The sequence below is a fragment of the Egretta garzetta genome, unplaced genomic scaffold (assembly GCF_000687185.1).
Source record: "Egretta garzetta isolate BGI_Z169 unplaced genomic scaffold, ASM68718v1 scaffold215, whole genome shotgun sequence".
Classification (NCBI taxonomy): domain Eukaryota; kingdom Metazoa; phylum Chordata; class Aves; order Pelecaniformes; family Ardeidae; genus Egretta; species Egretta garzetta.
The window spans coordinates 6,125,442-6,140,517 of NW_009259719.1; the positions used below are offsets into that span (position 1 = coordinate 6,125,442).

At 45.8% G+C, this 15,076-nt stretch overlaps 1 long non-coding RNA gene across 1 annotated transcript in view; it reads left to right on the top strand.

The window, feature by feature from the left end:
- The first annotated feature begins 947 nt into the window (after nucleotides 1-947).
- Nucleotides 948-15,076, top strand: part of LOC118452321 — a 168,904-nt gene continuing 154,775 nt past the window's right edge. The window contains exon 1 of the long non-coding RNA XR_004842067.1: nucleotides 948-1,118. This is a non-coding gene — a long non-coding RNA (uncharacterized LOC118452321). The remainder of the gene's footprint in view (nucleotides 1,119-15,076) is intronic.

The following is a 15,076-nucleotide window of genomic DNA, read 5'->3' on the forward strand; positions in this document are numbered from 1 at the left end:
ACCACTGAGGAGTGAGCTCAGCTGCTGAGATATGGCTGTTGGGATCCCTTTGGCAGCCCAGGTTGTGTCAAAGTTGTACAGAGCACCCAGTGCTCTTGTGCAGATGTTGGAGACAAGATTTGGGCAGGGACCATATTAACTACAGATTTGCTGTCCTGTGAACTCTACTGGAGTTTGGGAAGTCTGGCATCTCAGTATCCAGAAGGGGCTCAGCCCATTTTTTAACAAAGTAATGGCCTTCTCTTCTTTCAGTCTGCTGCTAATAAACTTGTAAAATAAAGAGAAAGGAAGAAATTGGGGATGGCTCCAGTGGAGCCGATGGAAATGGGCAGATGCAAAGTTGGAGTTAACAAAGTTGATTTTTGAGTCTAATATTGGACTTTGAGGCTCATCCTCTCCTAGAGGGGAGGTGGGTTTAAAAACTGCTGTACTCCTACAGAAAAGATACCTGTTTTCTTTCATTTTTACGGCATCATAATACTAATCTAAATTGGAACAGCATGTGCTAAGAAGTTATCTTTCCATGGAGAACTTATTAAAATGCTTTTAATGGAAGTTTTCCCTGCAGTTAGAGATCCTTTCAGGAGTTTCCTTTTTAAGGAGCACAGTAAGTTACTGTGTGAGCCCCTCTGCAGCCTGTGCCAATGCCAGCCTGCCTATCTGAAGGTGGAAACCCGAGGGGCCAGCCAGCAGGTCCCCTGAAGCACAATGCCACCGTGTTGGCTGCTTGTAGCCCACCACTGTGGAAGTTGAAGGGGTGACACAATGGTGTGACTCATTTTCCAAGCTGCTCCCTTTACATTATGGAAACTGTTGGCAAAGACCAAAAATTTGGCCCATAACAAAATAAATGAGTAATTGTGGTTGGGCAGTGGCGGTGAGCACACATGCATCAGTTTGCATGCCTTTTAAATTGATTTTCTTTCTCCTATCTGTATTTTAGATCTCTCATCTTGTGAACCTTCAGGAGGGAACAAGTGATTTAGGATCTGAAGGACACCTAATTCAATGCTGTCCAAAATTTGGTAGCTGCCTGTTGTTGGTGCAGATCTGAAGATGCAGTGCATGTGCTCAGAGAAATAGAACATCATGCCATGCTACATACTTCAGCTGTCCAGGTAAGCAGCTGCCTCCAATCCACACCACAAGCCCTTACACTTCAGGGTAATAAAACAAGACGCCCGTATAGGTGGTGGTGCTTCGTCAAGATGTTCTCATCAAGAGCTGTGTGCATAGAAAATATTTGAGAGATTTGCAATGAAAATAAAGGGATAAAGACCTCTGAATCCAGCTGAGAAGTCCAGCATGAAGCAGGGGAGCAGAGGTTAGACACATGGAAAGATGTGTGCTTTCCTACCTTGGAGAACAGCAAGTGTCATGTCAGCTCCGTAACAGCGGAGCAGTCTTGCTCTTGAAGGTCAGGCTCTCAAGAGCTGACTTTCTCAAGCAGGCCAAGATCTTTTTCATGCAGTAAGGCAAACTCCTGCATGAGACCTTTTTTCAGTTTTGGGGTGGGATGGGGGGAAGGCTATTTTGGAATGCCATGTAATACAGCATCTTGCCTTAGTCAACATTCAGTACACCTAGGAATTAGGGACAGAAGGCCCTCTGTCCCATTGTGTCTAGTGCTTCTGTAAGTCCAAAAGTTAGAGAACTAATAATATTGGTTATTTGTATTATACAAAAGAAAACTCTATAAATCTGTTTCCTTTTGATGTTATGACTATCCCTTGCTGAATGTTTGTGTGAGAGTAATTCTGGTTACAAAATATCTCCTTGCTTACAATTTCCTTATCAAAACTAGAGGGAATCAGAACTTTCTCTTGTGCAATTGTGTGGGACCAGGTCAGCACTACTTTCTTGCCAAGCATTTTTCCTGAGCAAATAAGAGATCTAGCTGGCATTCACGTAGATGGGGTTTTTTTTGTGGGGGCTTTTTGTTTTGGTTTTGGGTTTTGGCAATGCATTCAGATGATTTCACATGCTCATCCTCCTTAAGATTGTCAGCGTTGTTTGGAAGTCTCAGCTCTGTATTGTCTCAGGTAGATGGCTGACAAGCCAGATGTCCCTGTGGTTGAAATTTTTTTATTCCTGGTTTGGCTACTGCGTAGTTGAATACTGGTCATATATTCAGTGACAAAAATCCATATATGAGAGTAACATTAATGTCTCCAATATGAAGTCCTGTAAAGGTCTTAGAGTGGAAAATGCTGGATATGACCTCAGTGGTGATGCTAACAAGTTCTGGGGTGTTTGAGAGGTGCTAATGATAGAGACTGGGATGGTACAGATGTTCACCGTTCATTCGTTTCCCATCTGCTGCACAACAGGAGCAGCAGAGCTTTCCTACAAAAAGTAAGTTCCCTTTTCAAGTCTCTCTGTTGCTGTAGAAAATAGAGAGCATCCTCTTTCACTTTTAGAAGGAAATGAACCTAAACAAAGTACTGACTGTGCTGTGGCCTCTAGGCTGATGGCCAGTGTCATTATCCTTTAAGAGCACATTAACAGCAACCTTGAGTTCAGAGGTGTTGATTTGTATCTCTCCCATGAGATGCCAGAGTGGGGACAAGGCGTGGATCCCTCTTGGCGTTGATCAATGCTGCTGGACCAGTCAGTGTCAGTGGGAAAAACATTTGTTCTGCTGTTGGCCTGTCTTCTGGACAGGGTTTTGGAGAGGACACAGTAAAGGTGATGTTGCAGGTAAATGCAAGCTACCAGACAGAAACAATTCTGAGACTGTAGGCTTTCCTGTAGCCAGATGATGTTAATAGATCCCACCCTCCAATGCATGCTTTAGAAGAAGGAATAGTCTTCATAACAGGCTAAATTCAAGGACTTCTATTTGCACCATAATAATCTCTGGAAAGACATTTTTCACTGATTAACTTATGCCCAGAAGCGTTCACAATGAATAGGCCTTATAGGTTTGTCTTCAGTGTACTGCAGACATTTGGTTGTATCTTCAGCTGGTGAAAACTGGCATGGCTTTGTTGCCTTTCCAAGTAAATTTACAATAAGTGAAGATTGGTCTTTCTGTTCTCCTTCACATGAAGGTCATGTAACTATTGTGGCTTTGTGCAATGTGTCTTTCTAAAGAGAAATGAATGTGCAGTTGTCTTTTATTTTGCAATGATCTTCTAAAGTACCCAGTTCAAAGATTGGGTGTGCTTGACACACTTTCCACCCATTTCTTTCAAATTAATAATCCTCTGATGCCTCTCACATGATCTGTTGGTCCTGCAAGGGTTTGAGCTTTGATGGAGGAGTCTTTGAACAACAAGGGAGGACTGGAAAATCTGGGGAACTTCTGTTTTAGAGGCTTTGATATTGTGTTGGTACTCTATCCTACTGTTAGGCTGCTTCAGTATTTCCAGGCTCAGAGGGTTGTTTCATAATAGATATGGGAAGGATTCTCACTTGGCTTGTCTGCAATTTTCTTAGTTGCTTAGGGAAGACTGTAATAACTTGCCCAGTAAGACTACTAGTACCTTGTTTTCAATAGGATCTAAGAGCAGGATGCTTCAAAGGAACAATGTAGAAAGTTGGAGGAGAACCAGCTCCCACTGAGGAAAGGTCTCATCCTAAACACTCAGTAAGAGAGCTGGGAGGCAGGCATTTTTCCATCCCTCTCCTTTCTTCGTGATGATTAAGAGCATCAGCTGCTACTCCCTGTGAGCAAAGGTTTAAAAATTTCCCTTGCAGATAATGGAGACATGAGTCGTTCTGCAGGCCTACCAAAATCAGGACTCAGCTTCCTGCACAGTCAGGCTTTGAATCAGACCCTGCAGTGTGGCAGGGAAGTAGATTGTTAGCTGGGCATCCTTCAGGCCTGCCTCCAGAGGGATCCTGAAGATGAAAGGTCAGAGCACTCTAGGAAGCTGGAGGAGTCTCAAAACATTTACAGGAACAAACTGACTTGAGAGGGTTTCAGGTGCTTCAAGCAATGAGGAAGAAAAGTCCCCTTTGAAATCCAGTAGAGTTTGGACTCCAGAAGCCAGCAGAGGTTTTCAGGAACCTCTGCCTTTTCTGAGAAGAAAACCACAGTTTGAACTATGAATCCACAGCCACCCCCAAGCTACGGATAAAGGCAGAGTATCTTTAAGGTCCAAGCCCAGCAAGCCTGGCACGAGCAGTTGGGAGCAGGAAGCATCCTACAAGATAGGAGCTCAACTGCTTGAAGAACTTCAGGGTGCATCACAGAGTAATGGGGGAAGAAACGAGCAGTTTCACAAGCCATGGGAGGAGTCAGATCTGCTTTCTAACATGTCCTTCTGGGCGTTCTCTGGTGTTGAGGGAGAGCTCAGTTTATTAGCCCTTCCCCTTGTAAGGGCACCAACAGAGACTTTCTGCTCTGTTTGACCCCCAGTTTTCTGAAAATGTATAGGAATGAATTTTGTTGGTGGCTTCTTTTCGTGTTCCAGTTGAAATTGGACAGCGATTCCCAGAGGCTACGGGGCACATGGTGTGACCACATATATGGGTTGCCTCCCTTATGTATTGGGAGGAAGTGGATGCAGATTGCTTCTGTGGTGGAAGGTGCCGCTTTCATAGGTCTGATCTCCAGGAAGAATCACCTCTAAAGAGAAAAAGGTGACTGCCCTGTGACACAGAGTGCATCTGTCAGTGCTGTTTCACTTTGAGATAGTCAGTAATTCATCTCAAAGGTCTTGTTTGCACTTGATGCTGCCTCAGAAATCCTGAGTCACTCTTTACCTGAATTCACTCTGGTACATCCAGTTAGTCTATGGTTGTGTGATGGTTGGGAAAGTCCTCAAGTACAGAGAAAGTCGAAACTGGCTCCCTCCTAAAAACATAGTCCTGCTGCTTTTATAATGAGAAAGCAGGTTGGATGTCACATCCCCTGATAAAATACAGCTGCGTGTCAGTCCCAACATTTCTCAGGTGTTGAGACACAGCTTAGTTTTGAGGTCTGCTTGTGCTCAGGATCTCCTGGCTGTTTAACTCCATGAGGGCCAGCACAGTTTTATACCTCCAAGACATTAAGTACAAATTACATTTATGCCAAACAGAAACATCTTGGACTGTCCTCTCAGTCCCTGCCATGGAAATGGTTATAGGTCTGTATCAGTGTGGAAGAACCAAATGAGCAATTTTCTTTCCTATTTTTGACTTTGAAGGGTGTTTGGGGCTGTGATAAGCTCAGCTCTGGCCTAGTTAAGACTGTGTACACAGATATTTGCTGGGGGTCATCTGAAGTGCATTTATATTTATTCTGCTGTAACTTGGTCATGAATTTAAGCTCTGAAGGGCACCAAGCAACTGCACTTATCAGTCAGAGCCTTGGTGCTCACCTCATGCTATTGGGGGGCCCTTTTCTAAGTTATTTTCAACCTCAGTCATTGCTGGCAGTCCTGAGAGCTTAACATCAGACCATTGTTTGAGGATTCATTAAGCTCTAAATACTTAAACAGTGAAACCTCTACAAAAGCAGCTCTGAAAGCTGAAGAAGAAAAATATAACTGCCTGTAACGAAACTTTCCTGCTGGTAGCCATAAATCAGTAAGTTTTTAGTAGCTTTTGATGAATGTCTTAATGGGCCCTATCAATCTGACTGCATTTAAAGTTTCAGCCATTGTTGTATTACCTGAGTGATCACAGATCCTCTGATGACAGAGATAACTTAGGAAAGATTTAGTAGCAAATGAGTTTAGCTGAAATTGTGACCTGACAACTGCGGTGCCTCTAACAACTGCCTAAAGTCACTAATGTGCATCTTTCCAGGACACACAGAGACTACGCTGATGCCGTTTTGTCTTTTGTGGCAGCTCAACTATTGGTCTTCCCATGTCTCCTACCTTTATTTTCTACCTGTAGGCAATAGCATTCACTGCTGTCATACCTGGCCATGGAGTAAAAATTCAGATAAAGGAAGGAAACTAGAAAAGCAGTGTATGAGCCAATGTCATCAGGAATTTGGCAGAAAATTTGGGCAGCCACTGTTACTTCCCAGTCATATAATTTACTTTCCTCTAGCAGTAGGTGCAGCATAGCTGCTTGAGAGTCTCATTGTCTTTATTTTGCTCCTGTTTCAAAGCTAACAGCAAAGAAAAAAGGTATCCATGAATGTCCTGTGGCTTAAGAATTTGAGGAAGCATAAATTGAGAGTTTTAGGCACTTATCTTCAACCAGCTATCCCAAAGGCTGTTTGAGCTGTAAAGCCCATCCATCACTTCAGCTACTGACGCCAGTGCTGCTGCCAGAGACAGATCAGTCAAGCTGGATTATCAAAGTCAAAGCCACAGACAGTTCTTGTGGGAAGTGGCTGAGAAAGCCTCATGTCTTAATTCCTCATTGTGTAGAAAATAAAAAGTGGATTGTGCATGAGGGGTAGGAATGCCCTGTTTCTCATTATCTGAATGCGTGGTCTTGAAAGAGAGGGTGGAGCCCCAGTGCAAAAGATAAATCACACTAATGCAGTTTGTTTTCCTATTTTTGCCTTCCAGTGCTGTCTCTTGGGAGCTGGAGACCAGGGGCTTTGCACATGAACTCTTCTACATGGCCAGTAGTAAGGGTGGGTTGGTTTTTTGTGATGAGAAAGAGCCAGGCATGGAGAAGTGGAAAAAGCAGATCCAAAAAGTGGAGCAATCATAAGAGAGTGACCACTACGACTTCAGAGGTGCGAAGGCAGGCCCAGACCTCCATCTGCATTCAGCAGTGTTGGCTCTGCTCCGAGTGCTGGTGGAGCTGCTGGCTTTGAGAGCCATCACAATGCAGATCTGTCAGTGGGGCTGACAGATTGACTGTGCCACGGGGAATGGATGTGACTGAGGGCATCTGTCCATGCCAGCGGTGGGTATCCTCTCCTGGGAGCGAGCGTCCCTGGCAGCTTAGCATGGGGCGGAGTGGGCTTGGGAGCCGCAGCTTCAGTAGAGCGGGAGGAATGCCTGGAAGCATCTTTGGGGCATGCGTGTGAGCAGAAGGCAATTATTTGCACTGGTCCATGGGATGCAGCGTGGTGTGATTCAGTCACTGGTCCTGTTTCTTGGCTTGATTCAGAACATAAAACAACACAGAAGCCTTTTTCTTAAATTATTTTTTCCATTGGAAACTGGGGCTTTTTGATAGGTATGTGTGTCCCAAAAGCAGCTGTTCCTATGGGAGCATTTCAGGGCTTTTTGGGGGGTGAAATGAGAGGGGGAACCCAAGGAAAATCCTCAGGTTTTGCTACCAAACCCCAACTTTTCCCACACCTCTACCTCCCTAGGTAGGATTTCTTGGGGGGTTGTACATGTTTTTCACTTGGATTTTAGAAGAGAAAGCTTATCTGGGAACTGAAACCTCCTTCAGAAAAATACTGATAAACCTTTTCCAGTTCCATGAAATGTTTCTCGGAAGGCAGAAAACAATTCCCTGCCTCCCTCCCTGTGGCTAAACAAGGCTGAGCCGCGGATGGGCAAGATGAAGCTTGATGGTGGTGAAGGGCCCCACACGCCCTGGGACTCGCGGGCACAGGCTTTAAGCTGGCAAAAGCCAGCAAGCTCCCACCTACGCCTGCAGTGAACCAGGAACTGCAGCACTGGGAACATGTCCCAGCAACAGTTCAGTAAGGCCTGAGCAAGAAGATGCAAGTATTTGCTAAAGGCCAGGGTCCTAAATCTGTCTTCAGGGGGAAATTGGCACAGAAATCCATTAAAAACCAAGGAAGCAGCATCTTTTCTGGAACCATGGGGGAAGGTTCAACACCATCGATGTCAATTAAGTGATAGGTGAACTCGACAAAAAAAATAGCACAGCTCAAAATACAGAGCTGTAGCTTGCCCTATGTGATCTGGTAGTGCCAAGATAGTATCTAAAAAGTTGTTCAAGCTCCTCTGGTAGCAGGGTTTTAGGAGCACTGACATAAGGCCCAACTGCAGTGCAGGCAACGCACTCCCTCCCTCCTGCATAACTTCATCGCTGGCTATTGCCCCTCATCAGATTTGATTAAAGTCTCTCGAACTGCATTAAAAATGGAAGGAACGGTGCTATTAATTTTCACAGCGTCTGATTACAGTAGGCATGTTGCATTAGGTAGTTCAATGGTTAGGTCAAGCTGTGGTGGTGTTATAATGAAACAGTGAGATGTGCTGCGCAGAGTAAAGCACACTGGGTTCTGCTCCCTGGTGACTCCCCCACCTCAGTGGGCCTTGCAAGAGTAGTTTGACTTGCGTGCCCTATGGACAGGATATCACGTCACAGCGAGTGACTTCCATAATTGCTGCTGGTGTTGGCTGTCTCAGCAAAGAGGCTGAAGACTGAACACACCACAGGAATGAGCTCTGGGCTCGCACTAGAAGAGACCTCTTTAGTTAAGGGTCAGGGCACATGGACAGGCAGCCATAAAGGGGGAGCTATTATTTGTGGACAGACAGCTGACACCAAGCTGCAAGGCTGCTTATTGCAGTGTATTTCATGGTAATTTAAAATCTGCATGTATTTTTAATGCTAAAAAAAACCCAACCAACAGGCAGAAAGAAAGCAACAAGAACAGGGTCTGAAATAAACGGTTGCAAGAAATCAGATGAGCAGCTTCCAAGAGCTACATGCCTGGCTGCTCTGGGTGGAAGGTGGCTTGTTTTCCAATATTAGCTCTCAGCTTATACCCCAGTAGTGAGACCATGAACATTGTAGCATCTGCGCTGGCTCTGGTCAAAGGCCCAGCTTAACCCAGTACCCTGTCCCCGATGGTGTGCAGTAACACATGCTTAGGGGATGTGTAAGAGCTAGAGTGTTCATAGCGTGATCCTTCCTCTGGCCCATCGCCCCATCTTCTGGCATCAGTGTCCTGGTAATTTTTGGTGGATCTGGTAATTGCAGTGGTTCTAGATTTTTTTTTTTTTTTTTTTTTTTTTTTTTGGGGGGGGTGGGGGTGGTGGAAGTGGGTGTTTTGGTTTGGGTTTTTTGGTAAGAAGTACTGAATACTTGTGCTTTATCACAGACATCAGTTACCTTCCCCTGCTATGTCTTTTCTGAGCTGAGGCATCCTCCCACATGGAGACAGGAGTTGTGCAGTATGCAAAATCTCTGGTCAGTCCATTCTCCATGTGTTGGCTATACTTTCCAAGAGAGGGTGATGAGACTCGTCGCCATTCCCCCCAAATCACGGCTTAGGTGCATCACAGTGTCATGCTTTTATGGCAGCTTTAAAAAAGGAAGGCTTCACCTTCTTTTTTCTAGCCTTTCAGAAATGCTTTCTGAGCTTCTCCATGCCTTCGTGACCATTCCTGAGCCTTGGGCTGGCATTTTCAAAGCACTGTCTGCAGCAGCCCCACGCAAAGTGATAGATGACTGTGAGAGCAGAAGGAAGCACAGTATGCTTACAAAGTGGAGAGCTGCCCATGTGGGTAGACACTTCTTACTTTATACTTTGCCAGTGTATTATTTGTGCTCTTGGAGCATGGCCAGTGTGCCTTTGGTGCACATCTGCTTGGTCTGCCTTGGAAGTGACCTGACTGCAGTGAACAAGACAGAGCAGAGCATTTCCAAATTCTTGGTCATATTTGAGAACTCTCTGAATTAGTGGCTGGTTTACCATGGATGGTGTCCTAGAAAGAAAGAGGAAACATTGGTTTGAGTTGTAGATTGCAAGTGTTTCAGAATGACCTTGCAGTCTTCTGCATGCGGAGTCAGCCATGTATCAGGCACTGGTAAATAAGAAAGAGCAATGTAATCTGGCCCTGGGGTTATTCTGTGTACATCCCCTGCTCATTTTGTGGGTTTGAATTTCCCTAAAACAGTTTTTTCCTAAACTTCAGCAGTGAAGATGAAATTCCCCTTTGATGCACTTTTATTCCTTTTTGTAGATGTTATTGTCTCAACTGAGAAAATGAATTTGATCATAAAATACCATGTTCCCATTTCTCGACTCTTCCCCTCCATGCCTGGAGACCTCTGTCCCCTTCTGTGTATGTTTTGATATAAAGCTCTTGTTGTACATACATAGGCGTATGCTACCTATAGACTATACAGCTTCTTCTACTTTACTGAGAAGAGGTGAATTTCTACCTGTTAATCACAGCTGCAATAAGGACTGGGTTTCCAGTTCTTGCTTTTATTTATCTAAGTCGCTTTTATGTACGTAAGTACAAGCCCTCTTCCCACTCTTGGAAATTTCCGCTGGCTCCCTCATATATGGGGCTTCAGGATTTGACTTCATCTGTTCAGACCAACCTTGCTGGTCAGGGTTATTTTATCCGGTTTTATTCAATAACAGAGTTAAGTTGGTAACTCTGAGCTCTCCCCAGGACACAGGGTCTGAAATGGCAAAGAACACACCTTGTGGGTTTTGGTCTATCATTTGGATTTAAGTCTCTCTCCTCTAAGGAGGTGAGCTAGTCTTTGTCAGAAAATAAAAAAGGACAGAAGCATAAATAGAAATGCATCAATTTATATTTCTAAGCAATATTCATAGAATTAAAGTGATTGAAAACTTAAAGTGGAACTAGGGAGAAGGCAGAGTACCCCTGGGCTTTACACAAGAGCAGCTGTTGCATTTGAGGGAGAAGAGGAGAAAGAAGTGCTGAGGTACTTAGGTGGCTGCTCTGTTCTGCTTCGTCATGGAAGGAGAGACAGTGTAAAGGGGAAGGCAGGGGGCAGAACAGCTTTTACGTTTGGGCATGGGCTGGGAGAAATAACATGCTGTAAATATTGTAGCTGACACAGCAGAGGCCCATTTGGCTGGGAATATAGGGCAATAAATGCAGTCAGGTGATTCAGGGGTGTTGTGCATAAGTCTGCCAGGTAGGTAGGTGAGAGCTGATCAGGAAATAATTATGGCTGATAAGGGGAGCTTGTAAGGAGGCCAGCACCTTCTGTGACCATGAAAGGTTTTAATGATTAACCATTATGGAAAAGCTAGAAGCACATTCTCCCCTTCCTTCGAAGTCACACCCGACTGCTCTTCTGCATCATTAACTTCAGCGCTGCCCTGCCGAATGGCAGACTGCTGTGCTGGGCCTTCGCTGCTGAGCGTGAACCAGCTTTAATTCAGGGCAGCCTCTGGGGTGTGAATGGGGAAACGGGTTGCTTCTGAGAAGGGCATGGGTGGCAAAGTGCTGTGTCTGACCAGGTGCCTGGATCTCCTGCAGTTAACTCCTGGGGGAATCTATACCACTCCTGAGAAAACTGGGGGGGATTGCAGTCCCTTATATATTGCAAATGAAACCCCACCCTGGCAATAGGTTCATGGGTGGGTGGGTGACAGAAAGCTGTGTGGTTTGAAGATGGATTTGGGGAAAAGATGAAAGAGGGAGGAGAGGGGAAATCTCCCATGCTTTGAGTAGGTGCAGCAGCGTATGGCTCAGCTGCTTCGGGACGGGTACACCAACACACAGAGTGCAGCTTCCCAGGACCTGGCCTGGATATTGTTTTTGAACATCATCTTTCTGTTTCCATACGCAATGATGAAAACAGCAGATGTCAATAAAAACGGCTCTTGCCAACGCGATGTTGAATTGACAGTCTGCGGGTATTCCCATGCTGCAGCATTTACGGCACAATATGGCCCTAATATTTTGCCTTGCTCATGCTGTGTGCTCTGGCTTCCTAGGCTCGCACAAGAGAAGCGAGCTACCATCCTCAAAACTTCCGTTCCCCAGATCTGGGAGTAGTGGTTCTGACTGGTGGGATCCCACCTTCTAAACCACTTTGGCTCCACTTACAAGGTGCTGCAAACACAGGCTTGCACCTTGTGGCAACGCTGTGGGAAGATGAAGAGGTCAGAGACCCTGTTAGGAGTATATGATGGTGCTCAGGATAAATGAGATGAGATTTGTATATTCTGGCTCTGTATATTCCTAGGGTTGGCTGAGGGGATGCAAGGATGGGGACCGCACAGGGAGCTAGCCTTGCCTCTAGTTGGGTCAGCCCTTTGCAACACACCTCAGAGAAAAGCGCCATCTTTTGCGTGGTAGCTGCTTCCTCTGTCCACAGCTCTGCCTGTAACAGCGAGGGCAGAGCCGTGCCCAGTGCTTGGCAGGCACCGCACCAGTGGTCTCCAGATTCACTCCATGTAGGGAAGTAGCCCTGAGTATTAAGGTGGAAGTGGTATTAAATATAGACAGTGGGAATGGCACCGGAGCAGTAGGCTGGAACTTGAATAGACTTTCCTTTGCAATCTTACTGTACAGCTGTTATTATAGTGTTTGCTAATTGATTTTTACTTGATTAATTCTAGCTAATTAATTTTTTTTAATTAAGTCTCATTTAGTGACTTGTATGGTTAGGCACAGCCATAAACTTCTGCACAGTCTGTCTGCAATTACACAAATTTTCCGTGTTCCGATTTGCCCCTGGCAGGACAAGGTGCTGCCAACCCTGTGGACCCGCCGTGCTGGACCCGCCGGGCATGTAAAGGTGTGCCGTCAGGCCGGGGGAGTGGGGGCAAATCTACAGGCTGCTGCTGGGACTGTCCACGGGCTGCGGGTAACTCCCGTGTCAGTCTGCGTTGCTTGTACATGTTGGATAACCTTGGCCAAGATACAGACTCCATCATCATTTCTGAGAAAATTACGTCATTAATATATCATCTGTAATCAATAGGCCATGGCCCTGATTCAGCAAGACACTTAAGTGCATGGCTAATATCCATCACACAGTCTGGTGCCTTGATGGATTGGGTTTTTTTGGTTTTTTTAAGAGCCTGCTTTTGCATTTAAAATGGGATTTCTGCTAAACTGAGGCTTGTGTGCCTACAAAGAACATCAGCCATGGCCTGACTATGAGGTGCCATGTTCTCACAGTATAAATAGGATCTCAAAGTTGGGAGATGCTATCGTGCGGAGAACAAAAAGCTGAGAGAAGGGAGAGACCGTTACCAAGCAGTGCATTTGGCCTCTTGTGGCCCTCCTTACCCACGCAGAAGGTTGATGGAGATGTCACAGATTATGGAGTGGAAGGTGTGAATTTGGTTAAATTGCATTTGGCTGTCCTTAACGCTGGACGAGCACACGGTGTCCAGGAGGCAAGGGGAGAGAGAGGACTTGCTTATGAATGGGCAGAAAAGCAGTTGGTGATTTCTTACAGTGCATGCTAGGGGGAAGTAGAAGCTTTGACTTACTTGCCATGTACAACTTAAATGAATCCTTACAAGGGCCTATTTAATTTCTTTTTCCTTAACAAAAATTTTTATTTTTAAAAAATCTGTAATTTTTCTTCTTGTATTTGAAGGATGAGTTAGGAACAGTTGTAAAGCAATTGTTCATTAGGCTTGTAGCTGGGCTTCATTTATTTTTAATTGTGTTCAGCTTGGATAGCTTTTAATCAGTTTAATCCTTATCCTTTCATTTCATTAATTGTTATTTATTCCATTCAATTATGTATCTTACAAACATTCATTTCCCCTCACAAGTGTCCTGTAATGACCCCTAGAAAGCTGAGGAAATGGAGGCAGAGAGTTCCAAACCACCTTGAGAACATCTTCTAGTGACCGCCTTGCGTGTTAGGAGCCTGAGTTGGAGTGAGCAGCAGGAAGAATGGGATCCTCCAACCACTGAGATGCTTTTGAGAAATCAGCTCTAAACTGTATTTAAGCACTGCAGTAAAGCCCAATTACAGAATCACAGAATCACAAGGGTTGGAAGGGACCTCGGGAGATTATCTAGTCCAACCCCCCTGCTAAAGCAGGCTCTCCTAGAGCATTTGCCCCTAGTCCTGTCGCTGGACACCACTGCAAACAGACTGCTTCCGTCCTCTTGACTTCCGCCCTTAAGATATTTGTATGTGTTGATAAGGTCCCCTCTCAGTCTTCTCTTCTTCAGGCTGAACAAGCCCAACTCTCTCAGCCTTTCCTCGTAGGGGAGGTGCTCCAGTCCCTTTATCATCCTAGTAGCTCTCCTCTGGACTCTTTCTAGGAGTTCCTCATCTTTCTTGAACTGGGGAGCCCAGAACTGGACACAGTACTCCAGGTGGGGTCTCACCAGGGCAGAGTAGAGGGGGAGGATAACCTCCCTCGACCTGCTGGCCACACTCCTCTTAATACACCCCAGGATACCATTGGCCTTCTTGGCAACAAGGGCACATTGCTGGCTCATGGTGAGCTTGTCGTCCACCAGAGCTGCTTTACAGCAGGTCAGCCCCCAGCCTGTACTGGTGCATGGGGTTTGACCTCCCCAGGTGCAGCACTCGACACTTGCCCTTGTTGAACTTCATCAGGTTCCTCTCCGCCCAACTCTCCAGTCTGTCCAGGTCCCGCTGAATGGCAGTGCAGCCTTCTGGCATATCAGCCACTCCTCCCAGTTTTGTGTCATCAGCAAACTTGCTGATGGTACACTCCGTCCCCTCGTCCAGGTCATTGATGAACAAGTTGAACAAGACTGGGCCGAATACCGAGCCCTGGGGAACTCCACTAGCTACCAGCATCCAACTCGACTCTGCTCCGCCGATCAGAACCCTCTGGTTCTTCTTAAGTAAGTACTTAAGCAGAAGCTTACTTAAAAGCACACAGCCAGTCTTGTCCCTGTTTGACAAACCATATGCTGGGATTTTAGTTACTACCCCCAGGCTTAGGGAATGTCTGGAGCCATTAACCTGCCGGGAAGCTTTGCCATAGGCATGTATCAAGGACAGAGAGTCTGAGCTTCAGGCGTTGAGCTGGCATCACATGGAATTACTCTGTTGACTTGGAGGGAAGTGGTATGATTTATGTATCCATAAGAGATACTCAGCAATGGTTTGGGTTTTGTTTATCATTGCACTGCCAAGAGAAGAACTGTGGGGACTCGAGGGCTGTGTCTCTGGTAGGTTGCAGGGAGGCAGAAACTTCCCCAAGTTGGTGAGATATCAGTGGAGCAGCACCAAGGCTTGGTGGCTGAAGAGTGATGAACCCCATGCTGAGCCATGCAGAGAGCAGGGGTTCAGCCCCAGCGCGGGGGTGGGCACAAGACCTGCGAGCACAACCATACAGATTTTGGGCCCCAACCATAAAGTCAGAGCTTGGTCACACATCACGGACCACCTCCTGACCTCCTGCCAAATGCTTTCCTTGCTGTGACCTGCTTTGGTTAGGGCCCAATCCTGACCTGAGAGGAGTCAATGGAGGTCATCACTGACTTTGCCGCAGACCATCAAGCCTTGGCCT